General features: G+C 29.4%; 1 long non-coding RNA gene across 1 annotated transcript; it reads right to left on the reverse strand.

Moving 5' to 3' along the window:
- Positions 1-15,583: 15,583 nt before the first annotated feature.
- LOC137810539 (uncharacterized) lies at positions 15,584-16,103 on the reverse strand. Its single transcript, XR_011080920.1, has 2 exons — positions 15,995-16,103; positions 15,584-15,866 (listed from the first exon to the last, which is right to left on the reverse strand). It is a non-coding gene; the product is annotated as an uncharacterized lncRNA (long non-coding RNA).
- Positions 16,104-16,802: the final 699 nt, after the last annotated feature.

The raw sequence follows: 16,802 nt of genomic DNA on the forward strand, positions 1-16,802 counted from the left end.
TTGAGCTCATAGTCACTATTGGTTAACCCCTTGTATATTTTTTTCCTCAAGTCACTCCTAACTTAATGAGTATTCTTTCCTCAAGTCACTCCTGACTTGATGAGTATTCTTTCTCAAGCCACATTTGACTCAAACAATTATTTTAACAAAATACAGAGGTTTGATTGGATCTTTGCTATATCTAACAGCTAGTAGGCCGGACATCATGTTTGCGGTGTGTCTATGTGAAAGATATCAAACAAATCCTAAAGAGTCACACTTCAAAGCTGCTAAGAGAATTCTGAAATATCTCTAAAGAACATCATCTGTAGGATTATGGTATCCTTCTCACTCTCCAATACATTTAATTGGTTATTCAGATTCTGACTTTGCAGGTTGTAAGCTAGATAGAAAGAGCACAAGTGGCACTTGTCACCTTCTTGGCTCAAGTCTAATCTCATGGCATAACGAGAAGCAAGCATGTGTTGCTCTCTACTGCTGAAGCTGAATATATAGCTGTTGAGCACAAATTCTATGGCTCAAGCAACAACTTGCAGATTTTGGTTTACAAAACAGCAAGGTTCCCTTGATGTGTGGTAACACAAGTGCCATCAATCTCACCAAAAATCAGATTCAGCACTCAGGGACCAAACATATTGAGATAAGACATCATTTCATCAGGGATCATGTACAAAATGGGAACTGTGAAGTGAAGTTTGTGGAGACCAAATTGCAGTTAGCTGACTTTTTCACAAAGCCTTTACCAAAAGAGAGGTTTTTCTTTTTAAGAAATGAGTTAGGTATTCTTGATCTTAATAATCTCTCTTAAATCTGTTTTTGGTACATGCTAAAGTCTATTTGTGAAGACAAATAGGGGGAGAATTAATTGGTTCTTGTATATCTTTGTCTGATACTGCATAAAATGTTAAAATCTTTGATATAAAAGTGTTTTCTGCTTCTGCTGATAGAAACAACCGATTGTTTCGTGTAAACAACGGATTGTTTATTATGTTTCATGCTTTAAAAGAGTAATAAACTGACTTGCTGCTGTAAGAAGCTTTGGATAGTATAAATGTTTTTTCTGCAGGAATTGCTTCAGATTTAATCAGATCAAACACAAGCACCAGGGATTTCTCTTCATCAAATAGGGGGAGATTGTTGAACCAAGTGGTGTTCATGTTTTGAAGAATCCAAATCCTTTGACGGATGTTGAAGCCTCTGCTATGCTTGATGTTGTTGTGCTAGTTTAAGCTTTGTTCTAGGGTATTTTATATGTTGTAATCCACCCTGTGATTAAATCGAAAGCATTAACATTCTCAATCTTTGTGAAAGTAAAATGTTTTCAAACTAAGTTAAAACAACTGATTGTTTTGTCGAAACAACCGATTGTTTATACTTAGGTGTTTTGAGAAAAAGATTGAAAATTGTTTTGAATGGTTGAACTGTTAAAGTACCAAAACAACCGATTGATTCGAGGAAAAAACCGATTGTTTGTTTTGGGACCATAACAGAAAAACTGTTTTCTTGTTGACTGAGCTTTAAATGTTTTAACTGCTTACGCTCCAGTCATTAAATGCTTTGACCAATATTTTAAATGCAATTAAAGAGTTTGTTAAAATTTGATAACAAACTACATCTTTGAATAAATTCAGAAAAACAGATTTGACAATTAAGAATCTTTGACAAAGTTTTGCCAAAGTGTTGAGATTGCTAAGAGTTTGTTATTGATCAAAGTGTTGGAATAGGATGCTGCTTGTATTGATTTCAGATTATCTTCTGTAACAAGTGTAATCCTTGTACTCTGTTGAACAATTCGTTTCTGTGTTTGCTGAGATTGGTTGTGTGTTCTTGAGGTGTTCAAGATCAACAATCTTAGTGTTGGCCAAGGAGAGTGTGTTTCTTGAGGTGTTCAAGGTCATTCTCTTTGTTGTGGTGTAAGTGATCAAGTACTAATGGTGCAGTACTAATCTAGCTCAGGCTAGAATTGCTAGCTCAAGCTAAAAAAACACCGAAAGATCTAGCTTGAGCTAAATTGGCTTGCTTGAGCTAAAGTTCATTATATAAATTTTGAAACACGGTTAAAACAAGGCGGTGAAAAAAAATGATTTTAGAGAGAAGTTAGTGAGAGAAAGAGAAGAAAACCTTTGTTCTTAGGAGAAGAACTTGCTCAGATCAACCATTCTTGTGCAATCCAAATCAAGAATGAAGATTGGAGGAGTTGTCATGAGTGGCTAAGTGCTTTCTAACTTGGGATTGAATGTAATCTACTTTGATCAAATGTATTCTTGGTGATATATATAAATATATATATATATATATAATATTCTCTTTTCTACTTGTTCTTGGTATTTTCGTTTCATGCTTATTGTTTGATTCTATCTTATCAATGTAGTCTTGATTTTGATCCTTAAATTTAACTGGAAAGTACCTTTAAGGATCTGAAATAGACGAAAATACTTGATAACTTGTATTGTTAGGAATAGATTTCAGGTTATTAATTGCATCATAATTTTGTTCATAAAGTTGGATGATGGGTTAGATATCTGAGGAATCAGTATTTGATAAATTATCTTATGAATTTCATCTATGAGGAACCAAGGTGAATGACTTTAAATTAAGCATAAAAAATAAGTAGTTTTGAGTATTATGTATTGTATTATTCCATAATACAGATGATTGAGATAGACACAATTCAACCCCAAGTATCGTTATCTATATTTGATAAGTTAGTTTTGTTACGTCTTGAATCAAATCTTAAACCTTTGAGTTACTTCTTGTGAAATCTTTAATTTGGTTATGAAAAAGTTCTCAACATTATTTTCTATACTTAATGAGTTTTATAACAGAACATCTTAATTAGAATTGTTCCCTGTGGATTCCACATTCGTACTTTAAAGAGTATTATATTGCAGTTGATTCGGTACACTTGCCGAGAAAAGTCAACATAATGTTAATGACTCATTGAATACTATTCTGCATTTGATTCATCATATTACTTTTTTAATAAGATTATTACCAATAGAACAAAATTCGTTTCTCCTTGAACTTATGTCTTTACTACAATTTTCATAAATTTTACCTTATATTTTATCCTAGAAATATCTGTTATTGCATGAGAAAGTAGGACATTGTCAGCAATAATATAAGGTTCAGTAGCAAAGTTCCTTGCCTTACAAAATAGGTGAATGAGAATAGAGCATCATTCAAGCGATTGGTATTTATTTATTCAGAAGGTAATTATTTATTCCCATCACACTCACAAAAATATTTGTATTGCTTATATTGTGTATTCTATGATATTAACCTTTATTTTAAAATTGGAAGTATTTGTAAATTAAAACACGATTAAACATGATTATGAATGCATACATTGGTGTTCACATATAGATCTTATCATATCATGATTCTCACATATATTCATACAATCAAGAAGGAATATGCACTTACCTTGATCCATGAGTGATCCTACTTGAGCAATTACTTTATCTCCTTTGTCTCAATCTATCTCTTAGCAATTTCGTTCTTGTCACACACTTTCGTGATGGTTAATAGTGAGACAACTATTATTTGTAGAGACAGAACCCTATTGCCCTTAATTCCCAATTTCCATCAGATATAGGTTTTCATTAGATATCATCAGATATTTATTCTCACGTTAACCAACGAACCCTTTAATTCTGTTATTATTATTAAATCATATTCGGGCCCAAAACCCTAACTCTAAGTCATGTGAGTCACTTTATAGAAATTAATTTACATAATTTCTTACAGTATTTATTGTACACTATTGTACACAATGTTGCAACTACTGGTGTTGTCCTTTCTACCACTATCTCTCATTCATAATTCATCTTAACAATGTAAGTTATGCAAAGAAATGTTTTTAAAGTAAAATATGATTTAGTCTTTAAAAAAATTTAATTTCAATTTAGTATCTTTCATTTTTTTTTTAATTTGTTTTAGGCTCTTCTAATATGAAATACATTATTTTATGTTATATATATATATATATGTGTGTGTGTGTTTTTTTTTTAAATTACGTCTAATAAAGAGACATGAATTATTAAATAATTAAAAAATTAAAAATGAATTTTACACACTTTAAAAAGATATTAATATATTTGTACATGTTTTTTACATGAATGATGTGGGTTGATTTTAGAATTGTTCATTTTATGGTGTGACACTTTACTTAGATTGAGATTTTAGGAATTTAAGAGTGAAGACCTTAGAAAAATCCCCACTGGACATTAACTAAACCAAGTGGTTAAGTAGATGTGAAGGTTCATTTTACAAAGACAAAAGGAAAAGACAATTATAAGGTGAAAATGATGCTAGAAGGTGCGAAATTAAAGAACAAGGAAAAGAAACCAAATAGAATTGTCGAATGGAAACAAGGAAAACCAAACAAGAACATGATACAAAGAGTAAAAATGGAATGGCAATGGAAGAATAAATGAAGGAAGGAGAAAGCTTATGTGATGGATTTGAGAAATGGAACACGCCATTTGGAGTGTGATTGACGTCCAAGATAAGTGAAGATAACCGCTACTTGAGAGCTCTAAATACGCACAAGATAAGACCTAAATGCTAAGAGGAATTCAAACCTCACTAACACCTCACACAATTTGTGCAGAGTAACTCTTCTTCTATTAATTTCAACTTGTCAAATACAATAGGTAGGCCTCCTATTTATAGGTGAAGGAGCCTTGGAGAACAAGCTAAGGGGGTAGGATGGGAAAAGGGAAAAAAATGGGCAGCTTTAGGGTTTGACTAAGTCAAACCTGCATCCTAGGCTTGTCCTTCTAGAAATTAGGTCAAAATGCTTTCCAAAAGGCTAGGAACAAGCTAAAATGTTACCCACACCCTCTGTTATGCTAAAGGTACCTTATTCTAGCCTATATTTGCTAATTGGACCCCCAAAGTGAGGCCAAATTATTTACAACATATGCTAATTATTAAAAGACTAGTAGGAAGAACATTAAATGCTTTGATCTTTGTTCATTTCTACCCCTGGTGAGGTCTTCGCTTGCATGTTGAGATGACTTCTCATAGTGTGAATGGTAATTTGCATCCTTGGTCATCTTCTTGTTGGCTTGGCTTGCATCAATGATCATGTGTGAAATTAAATAGTTGTAATGATTTTTACCTTTTCCATTTAGAGAATGGTGGGCATTGATTGTGATAAAGATAGGGTAATAAAACATGTTATGATGTTTATATATATACTCTGATTGTATGGTAATGATAGCCAAGTTTTGATTGTTGATCCTCAACTAGACGATACACATACATTCTTTCTGACTTCATCCATCAAATAACATAATTTTGTTTTTTATTCATATCATCCCACTAATGCTCATGTTAATCATAAATTTCCAATTTCAGTCTACTCAAAATCTTGCAACAACCAAATACTCAACAACAACAGAATCATATGGAAGATAATGATCAAGTACAACACGACAACAATCATAATCAACAACACAATTTACCTTTTGCTTATTATAATAATTATTAGCTTGTTAAGAAACTTTGTACTGACATTAGATTTCTTTTTATTAGATGTTTTCTTTGGATTGAATGAACTATATTTGGATATTTTGAATATTTGTAATATCATTATCACATCAATAAACTTATATCAAACTTTTTGCACATTTATTGATATTTATTATAATATTTTACAGTATAAAATTATTTTTATCATGATTTTGAATATATATGTCTAGGTATGGAGCCAAAGTTGATTTGTGGAAATAAAATTGGACATTACATACAGATTACTTTTTATGTAATTACATCAGACCATTACATATAGATTTTGATGTTTGTATTTACATGCAAAAATATCCATACGTAATAGTCAGATGTGATTACATATGAAAAAAATCTGTATATAAATACAACAAATCCTTACCTATAGATATGTCCATATGTAATTACATACGGATTTTACCGTATGTAACAGTTACCTATGGCACTTTTACATACGGATTTTTTTTCATATGTAACTATGTTTCACATACAAATTTTGTCTATCACATACAAATTTCTGCTATATGTAATACTAAATTTTCTTGTAGTGAAGTTTCTTTCAAGAAAAAACTTGATAAAACAATTTAGGGAATCTCTGAATAGGAAAGACTTGGTATTTAAGAGTGCTCATTAGGACCCACCTTTCTTTCTTCAGAATGAGACCTATAAGACTTTTAACACTTTGACCTTGTAAGGAACTTCTACTCTTGAAAACCTTTTATCACTCATCTTTCAAAACAAACATTTGTGAAAATATTTTCCTTTTTTAAATTGAAAATGAGTGATCATTAACATTCATTTAATGTTCATGGTAGTGCTAGGTACCCACAGGAAGAAATAAATCTAAGGGATAAGGTGAGGAGACTAAAAGAAAAAGACATAAACGAAATAAAAAGGATGTTTGCTCAACTAATGAGAAATCAGGAAAAGGCCTAAAGAAAACATGGTGAGGGGTCTAGTAGGCGATGGAATTACAGTCATGACCCCACTCCCAAAATGAAGTGTTTATTAGTCACCACAACGGTGACTAGCTACTATCAACCACTCCTAAGACAACATAGGCTCAGAACCCATAACTTTCCTAAGAAACCTAAAGTAGACTTAAATTGGAAGATGAAGGTTGATTAAATATTTGAATTCCACCAGGTAGACCATCCGAGAAGAGTGTCCCTAACTACCTTAAGCTTTCACGAACCAGTTATGTATTGATAAAAAAAAATTGGTTAGAGACCTTAGGATCTATAACAATCCCTAAATAAGATATTGAAATAAACATAGAGAAGCCCTTAAGAAGAGACGCATACCCTCATACTATGGGAGGAAGTCAATTTATAAACACCAAAGACTCTAACAAAAATAAATGAGTATAGAGGAGTACAAATAGAAAATGGAATTATTATTTATAAGAGTGGGGATTAGAGAGTAGTGTAAAATAATAGTGGATAGGTTCTAAATTGGTTTCAATCATGACATAGGGATATGGTTGAATTGTTGTCTCATAATGATTTAAATAACTTAATTCAACTACGTGTAAGGGTACAACAACAAATGCAGAGAAGAGTTATTTCTAAGAGAGATTGTCCCAGCATACCCTACCCTAACAACAATCGTAAGAGGGAAGGTTACCCCTCCAAATAAAAAATATGAAGAGCCACATGAATAGAGAAAGGAAAGGGAAAAAGAAAAAAAAGAACAAAAATATAATATAGGAAACCCTCTAGAGAAACTAAAACAAAAGGTATCAAGTGCTTCAAGTGTCTTGAAAGAGAACACTATACTTCCAAGTGTCTTCAGAAAGAACTGCGGTTTTAAAAGATGAAGGCATAAGAAACCAAAACAACTCACATTCTTCACCTATTGAAGAAAAAGTCATGGGTTCTAAAGAGGAAGTCCTTCCTTTTGAAGAAAACTTATTATTTGTGCGAAGGTTTCTTCAAAGTCAACCAGTTGAACTAAAACAATCATTCATGTGAAAACCTCTTTCAAACACTATGTAAAATTCTTGAAAATACTAATTTTGTTATTGTGGACAATGGTTGTAGTTGTAATAATTGTAGTACAAGATTGATGAAAAAGTTAGTCTTTACTACTAAACCCTGTCGAAAACCTTACAAACTTGTATGGATTAAAGATGGTGGTATAGTAGTTAATGAACAAGTGCACCCATTTTCATAGATAATTATATTGAAAATGTTTTGTGTGACATTGTTCCTGTGGAGATTAGACACATTATATTTGGTAGGTCATGACAATATAATCACAAATCTATGCATTATGGCTACACTAACAAAATAACTTTCACTCTCCAAAGAAACAAAATAATTTTAATCCCTCTCACACTTCAACAAGTGTGAGAAGACCAAATAAAAATGAAGGAGAAACTAGAAAAAGAAAAGATTGAAAAGAAAAAGGAAACAATAGAAAAGAAAAAAAGTTGAAACATATCTTGGGGGAAAATTATAGGAAAGGAAATATTAAGAAGGTATGTATGCATTTGAGTCAACATGTACCAAGGTAATAAATTTGATTTTCCTGTACCAAAATATAAAACGGCACTTAGACATAAAAGTCCATAATATTATATTTGTCATAAAAGATTTTACAAAAATCAAAATGGACCCTTTTTTTTTTACCCTCTTTAGAAACATGTGTCATCATAAAGAATTTCATTCAAAGTTTGTTTGTTGTTTTATTTAAATGGATCTTTGATCATGGACGAAAAAATAAAAGATGAAAAATAAAGGTGATAGCTCTTGAGCATCATTCGGATTTGATAATAGATCCTACTCAAAAGGGAGGGTCTGAAAAAGGACCATCCAGCCACCACATCTTAGGCTTAAAGGAATGAAGAAGATAAATCCTTTTGGAAGGAGAATCAACATTTAAAGAATATAAATAATATTTTCCTTCTTTTACTCTTATAAAAATTTATAGTAATAACTTTGTGTGAATAAAATAAAAGTAGAAAATTGTATAGGATTAAGGGTTTCCTTATGTAAAAAGATATAAGCATAAGTGAACTTAATTTAGGCCTAATTAGGGTTTGGCTTGGGAGTAAAAACCTTAATTTATGGAGTCAACATGTAGCCTTCTTCATTAGAGAAGTCAAAACCCTAATTAAAAAGGCAAGGAGGAAAAGCTACAGTCAACCCATGCACCCACACGCCACACAAACATCCAATGTGCTTGGAAGCTTATAAACCCTTAAAGAATCAACAATTTTAACAATGTCGGACTTCCTTTGTTATGCCTTGTTTTACATCAAGTGCAAATGCACTTTTGCTTACTTAGTCCCATACCACTACAAGAAAAAGTGGTTTTAACGGGGGTTTATTTGTAAGGGTTAAAACCTTCATTAAGCCATTTACCTAGAGTTATAGTTTCCCCACTAAACCATCGTTCCCTATGGTTTTTTTAAACCTCGGGAAAAGTCTTTCAAAACCCGTTAAGTATCATGTGTTTAAGAATCTCTGTAAAATTCCATGGGTTTTAGGACCTCCGTTAAATACCATGGGTTTCAAAACCACTATAAAATACCATAGGTTTTAGAACCCTTGTAAAATATCATAGGTTTTAAAATCCCCGTAAAATACCATGAGTTTCAAAGCCCTCGTAAATTATCATGGGTTTCAAAACTTTCATAAAATATCATGGGTTTCAAAACCTCCGTAATATACCATAGATTTCATAACCTTCATAAAATATCTTGGATTTCAAATTTCAAAACCTCTGTAAAATACCATAGGTTTCATAACCTCCGTAAAATATCATAGGTTTAAGAACTATGTACATTTATTTTTTTTATAAATTTATCAATTAAGCATTCATGTGTTTTTTCAACCACAATTATTTGCACCTATTGCATTTATTTATCTATGTTTGTTAAAGTACTTATTCAATAAATAAAACAAATTTAATAAATGGATATAACATTCATCAATTGATAAAATATATCAAAATATTGATTAAAATGTATTTGTAAAATCAATCAATTGATTTATCTATTCAACCGGATTATCTTCCAAATTAACAGTTCTTTAAGAAATATCAACCAATTCTTTTATTGAAGCAATTGAATCTTTAATGCAACAGAAAACACAAAACTATATAAAGGAGTTTAATAGTGTAAGGAAAGAGAGATTCACACAAAGAGATTTATACTAGTTCACTCTTAACCAAGAGCTACATTCAACCCTAAGCTAACCACTAAAAATTCACTATACAATCAAAACTAGATTACAAGAACACACAACTCTCTTAGCACCACCATAATTTCAAGAACCACTTTTTGAAACTATTTTACACACAATACAGATTAGAAGAAAGAAATAGAATACACCTGGACTTTACAAAGAAGTAAGACAATTGAATAGAAAACCCAGATTCCTACTTCACACACAGGCAATGATCCAATACTCAAGAATGAATTAAAGCTCTTTGATCTTCTCTTGAAAACATTTTTCATAAAACTCTCTTCTTTTTCAAATGATAAAGATCCAGCCTTTATATAAATTTAAAAAGTGGTTAAAACTGTTTGATCATTAATTGAAACAGTTAAAAGCATTTAAAAATAGTTTGAAAATCTATAACAAAATTCTGTTAAAAACACTTTATATATTTTCAAAACAAACTGATTGATTTATTTTTTTTGTTAAAGACTGCATATAAAATAGTCAGTTTAATTATCGAAACAACTAACTATTTTTGCTTTACAGAAAAGACAAAAGAAAACAAATCATTTTTCAAATCCTTTTAAAACACTAAGTGTAATTCATTCAGTTGTCATGATAAATTAACTGGTTGAAGAACTTATTTTAGTCATCAAACTTTGAACAAAATCTTTTTCAACTGATTTAAATCACGAAACAACTAACAAAAATTAACACAGGTTTTAGAAAACAAAACATTCAAAAGAGATTTAGAATCATAAGAACTTGGACCATAACTAGGTGTAAATTAACAACTCAAAATCTACCTAACTACACACACAAAATAGCAGACCCTTCGAGTTTTTAAAGTTGGATTTGAAAATCATCAAAGCGCCTAGTTCAATAACTTTGAATTTTGAATGAGAATTCAACTTGCATTTAAGTTGTCTTTTTGTTCTTCAATGTTAAAAATGGGAGTATTCTTCTCATAGGTTTTCCACCAAGGAACCTTCCTTGGAAGTGAGTACTTCTCACATTTCTCCCTAAGAAAATTGGAGAAAGTTGAAAGTTCTTTTTCAAGTCAATCATTGTCGCTTAGAGGATGTTTCCATCACTATGTTGAGTTTCTGACCAAATAATCAGATTCTACTAGGCAAACTACCTATATGAAGTACGCAAGTTTTCCTTCGAATCGCAACCACTTCAAACCAACCCCATTCAAGTATTCTTTATATAAGGCACTTCTAACTCAACCAATTATTCTTTCACAAGTCACTCCTGACTTAATCCAAGTTTTCTTTCAACAATTTTCTCCTACCTTAACCCAACCCAATATTCTTTGAACAAAAAGTCATTTTTGACTTAAGACAAAAATAATGTATTTGTAGTAAAAATATCACAGTTTTTGCTCATTAAAGAGGGTAGTATCACTACAAGAAAATAAAGATCTAGCCACTGAATTTAGCGACCGAAAAAATAGTGGTCGCAATTTGGGACTGAAATAGCCATTGAACATCCTTAGTGTCAAATTTGTGATCGTAATAGCAACCGAATGAAACATTAATAATGTTAGTTAGTTTTGCGACTGAACTAGGGACTGAAAATGAAAGTAGCAAAAAAGTTGGTCGCTAAAGTGGTGGATGTATTGAATAAATTTTAAAAAATCATATCCGCAAACGAATATGTTTATTTGTTAGCCACCAATTTTCTTTCGGTCAATAAATGGAATTGCTTATTTTTGTCATCGAAATTGCAACCCAATATGTTTAATTTTTAGTCATCGTTATTTTTTCAATCACTAATTTGAATTGCTTAATTTTGTCACCGAATTAGCGATTAAATTAACATTTACATTTTTATTTAATTATTTATATATATATATTAAAATAAATAATATAAAAAATGAAAAAAGAAGATAAAAATAATATTAATATCAATAATAACATTTCATATTAATTAATAAGCATATTTAGAAAAAAAACATAATTGTTACAGATAATAATTATATTGATAAATACTAATATTATTACTAATAAAAATAATATAATTAATAGAATTTTTCATATTAATATAATAATAATGTAATGGTAATTATATTTTTCTGAATAGGATTGTAATTAATATAATTATTATTATAATTAATAATATTAATATTAGTTGATATTATGTTCTTTGCATCACTTTTCCCTTTCATTTTCATTTTCGAACCATAAACATGAAGAATCCTAAACTTTTCATTCTTCAAGCATTCAGTTTTGAGCACTTGAATCTTGGAGATTAGCATATATCAATCGAGTTCTTCATAAGTGACAAATAAACTAAGTTGTTCATCTTTGTTGTTTATCTTTGTTAGAAAAAAGTTTGAGTTGTTCAAGAATTATTAAGTTGTTTGATCTGTACGATTTAGGGTTTGGGGTTTGAGATTTGAGGTTTAGGGTTTAGGGTTTAGGGTAAAACACTCACGTAAAACCATCTTTGAAATGCTCACTCCACTCAAGAACAAATATTGGATCTCATCAAATTTTGGTGGCAAGACTTTCTGCGATGGAATAGCGATGGCAATTTCAGTCGCGAAATTGCGACCAACTTATTATTCGGTCGCTAAATGCTTTGTGACTAGGTTTTCACTTACGTCTTTATTTGGTGACTATTTCAATCATGAATGTGCTTAGCGACCGATTGTAGTGCTTTTAACGGCTGATTTTAGTTATCGTTCAAAGTGATTTTTTTTAGTGATGTCATCATTCAAGTTAAAAGAAATTGTATTAAAAATTAACTTATATATAATATATTAACATTTATTTCTTATAAATACTTTTATTTTATTATTCACTTTATTGTAAATATTCTAAGTATTTAAAAACCCATAAATGAAATCATAATATAAATTTATAATAATTATAAATGTGAACAATAGAGTTCAAAATTAGATTTTCGAAAAATTAAATTATAAATTGTAAATAAAACCTAAAAAAATTTAAATTGGGACAATAAACTCTGAATTTGTATGGTTTATTAAAAGTAATTTTCAAATGCATTTTTATTTATGAGTGGTCTAATTTGTGACATTCTTTGTCGTTTTATGCGCAATCCAACAGTGGTAGCATAATAATTCCAACAAATCTCTCTAAATTTATAGTAGTTATTGTTTAAATTTTATTAGTTATTAAAAATTTATTTAAATGTTTTTTTTATTTCACTTTCCAGAAAAAACAAAGGTCAATATTCAATCTTTGCCAACATTAATTCTGAATTTATATAGACCATCGGTTAGATCACAATACCACATAGTGGAGTACAAACAAATGAACAATCATACAAAGTTATACATTTTGTTGGCTTCCCTAGTATGGTTGTCCTGCACTTAGAAACTTCATCAACACAAATGCTTGAATCTTTATATGAACATAACTTTTCCTTGCGATTATCATTCCCCTTTCATTTGGGAAAGAATGAGGTTTCAAATTTGAACTTTTTATTCAATAATGAAAAATTTGAATACATGAGCTTTGTTTAAGGTATTTATAGATGAGGAGAGTGAGGGTAGATTGCTCTTCATTACATAATATCCACACTTCTATCTCTTTAAATTAAATACAAATAATTGTTTAATACTTTATATTACAATTAAATAATAGTGAGACAAATAACTCTCTCTAGAAAATTAACCTCCACGACAACTCTAGAAAATTTTGCTCTTACCTATTCATCCAAGCAAAATGTCCATTCTTTTTAGATCTAAAGAAACCTGGTACTTAAAAAAATAAACTTTAATGCATCTTAATGTCTTCCATATCTCTACCTTTAAACAGAGAGGAGTCTTCAAATTGAAAATTTCACTAAATAAAAAAATAAAATTCATATTTAACTAATTAAAGTGCTCAAGTTAATTCTTTATTATCTCTCTTAATGAGTTACTAATATTAGTAAATATGATTGTTTGATTGTAATTCATTACATAATATCCACACTTATATCTCCTCAAATTAAATACAAATAATTGTTTAATATTTTATATTACAATTAAATAATAGTGAGACAAGTAAGTATTTGAAAAGAATTTTTTTCATTTTGAAAACAGTGGAGGATGCTCTCCCATTAAAAAGGTTTGAAAACATTATCAAGATAATCAATTATTTGTGAACTATGATAACTAATTTTGATGAGGATAATAATCATTATGTTCAATTATTATGTTCAGAAAGTTAGACGATCAAGTTTTAAAAGAAAAATTGCTTAAGATTATCTTAGAGTTTGGTAGGTTCTAATACCGTCATACTTCATATGATATGAAACGTCATATGATATGAAAGTAGAATTTAAGTATAACTCAACCTTAAAAAATAGCTTATAAAGTTAGATTTACATAACACTTATATATTATGATTTAACCATATTTTTAATCGATCTGAGATCTCTAAAACACTCTTTCATGCTAAGGAATGAACATCTTGACCATAATATTTAGATATTTATGAATGGTCTAATTTGTGACCTTCTTTATCATTTTGTTGGCAATCCGATAAGAGTAGCGTAATAGTTCCAAGAAATCTTGCTAGGATAATTTGAACTCTTCAACATTAATGTTTGAAACTACCATTTTAATTTTTTAATAATTTTATGATTTTTAATGCACGTTTTAAATATTACATATTTTTATTTTAAATTTTAAGGATGATTAATACAACATTTTCCTTGATTTATATGTATGATGAAATTTTCATTAATAATTCGTATTAAAAACTATGCTATAATAATTTTTAGTAGTTGAGTTGAAAGTGTGTTTCCATATGTACTTAATTAACTTTTACAGGTTGAATGTTATTTTAATTGAAATGTCAAGATTTATAGTCATGTATACATTTCAAATGAAAAAAAATTGTATTCAAAATTAATTTACACATAATCTATTAGCATTTATTTCTTATAAATATTTTATCATATTATTCAATTTATTCGAAATATCCTTATTATTTAAAAGCCCAAAAATCGAAACATAATATAAATTTATAATAATTATGGTTTAAATTTTATTAGTTAATGTTCTCTTCGGTTTACCTGGATCGGACCTTGGTGGCAAACTCCGAGCTGACTTTTCTTTTTTGTTGTTGCTGCTTTGCGATGCAAATAATTCACAGTGAGGGGAGTTTCACTTATTGACAAGACTCTAACGATCAAGTCAATGAGAGCATATAACTATGAGCATATGAATATAGAGTATCTATATGGTTTTAGTATCACCAGATTGAAACTTACCTTCAGGGTCTTGAGGCTTTTTAAAGCATTCGTAGATTTACCTTCAAGAGTTAATAACATAAAGATATTTTGTTAATATATCTCCCTTCCGGAGTTAATAACATAAAGATATTTTGTTAATATATCATCTTTATTTTAGGGGTGCAGGTAGAACATTATCTTTAACTGTTTATTTTCATCGAATCTTAGAGTAAGTATTTGTGTCTTAGTTAATTCAGTTATTCATTCACCAATGCTCAGATCAAACCACGAGCACGTCAGACCAGTACAATAATTAAAAATTACTTAAATGTCTTTTTCTTTTATTTAAGTTTCTTTAAAAAAGAAGTAAAAATTTAGTCTCTACCAACATTGAATTTGTATTTTTTTTATTAAAGTAACTTCCAAATGCATTTTTTATTGGTAAATTTGTGAGAGTTACTGACACAAGCATTTGCATAGACCATCAATTGGATCACAATATTGTTTATCACATCACTTATATATTTGGATTTAACCATATCTTTAATTGATGTGAGATCTTTAACACACCCCCTCACGCCAAGAAATGAACATCTCAATCATAAGATTTGATATTTGTGATTGGTCTAATTTGTGACCTCCTTTGTCATTTTATGGGCAATCTGATCACAATAGCATAATAATTCAACAAATCTATAATATTTATTGAAAGTAATTCCCAAATGCATTTTTATTGATAAATTTGTGAGAGTTAGTGACACAAGCATTTGCATTTACCATCGACGGGATCACAATACTGTTTATCACATGGTGGAGCACAAACAAATGGACAATCAAACGCAGTTATACATCTTGTTGGCTTCCCTAATATGGTTGTTCTGCACTTACAAACTTCATCAACACAAATGGCTGAATCTTTACATAAACTTAAGTTTTCCTTGCAATCATCATTCTGCTTGCATGTAGCCTCATCTAATGCAAACCCTACAAAACACACATCCCAATATTACAATATAAATTCATATTAGCTATAAAACTTTTGAATCACTAAAAAAACATAAATTTAAAAGGGTGATTTATCAAAATGAAAAAAAAAAACTCAAATAACTTACCATTGCAAGCTATTAAAGCAAAAACAACTGCTACCAAAACAACCTTCCCTAGTGTCATCCTTTGCCTTATTTTACTTTACTACTTCTTAGACTCGTTCTTCAATATTTCTTACTTCTCCTTCTATTCAAGTCATCCACATATTTATAGTAATATATTAGTATTAAAAGAGAAAATGAGGATAAAATAATAAGAAAATGTATTACTTGATTAGATGATTAGTCAGTCAAACTTTTTTTTTATGTAACTCTTTTCTTATATTAGAGTAATATTTGATCATTTCAAATATATTAATTAATTTTAAAATATTCATTTAATAATGTAACATGGTTTATATATTAATAAATAATTAAAATTGTATCATAAATATATTCCTTGTTCTACCCAATAACTGTTAGCACAAACATTGATTATGTTACCCAGAAATTGATATTTAGCAATGTTATTTTGAATACGAATAAATAAATAAAGTTAAAACAAAGATTATTTATTTTATGTATGTTTACAATTTTTAATAGTACTTTGTAATGGGGTGCAGATAAAAAATTGACCTTTTTTTTCTATTAATCGTATTGGAACGATTAAACTGTGGTTGAAAACCTCTAAAACAAGAATCTAAAAGTTACGTTTAGGTAAACTTTTTAGGTCTCAAAGTTAAAACATAATTTTTAAAAATATTAATGGAGTATATTGATATGATGAGAACATAAATTTAAAACTTGGATCTTATTTAATATATGGAGTCTTTAATTGTATAATCGAAATAATTATATAAATTTGTAGGTAACACAATGTTACCTACAAATTAGT

Source organism: Phaseolus vulgaris, chromosome 11, assembly GCF_000499845.2.
Source record: "Phaseolus vulgaris cultivar G19833 chromosome 11, P. vulgaris v2.0, whole genome shotgun sequence".
Classification (NCBI taxonomy): domain Eukaryota; kingdom Viridiplantae; phylum Streptophyta; class Magnoliopsida; order Fabales; family Fabaceae; genus Phaseolus; species Phaseolus vulgaris.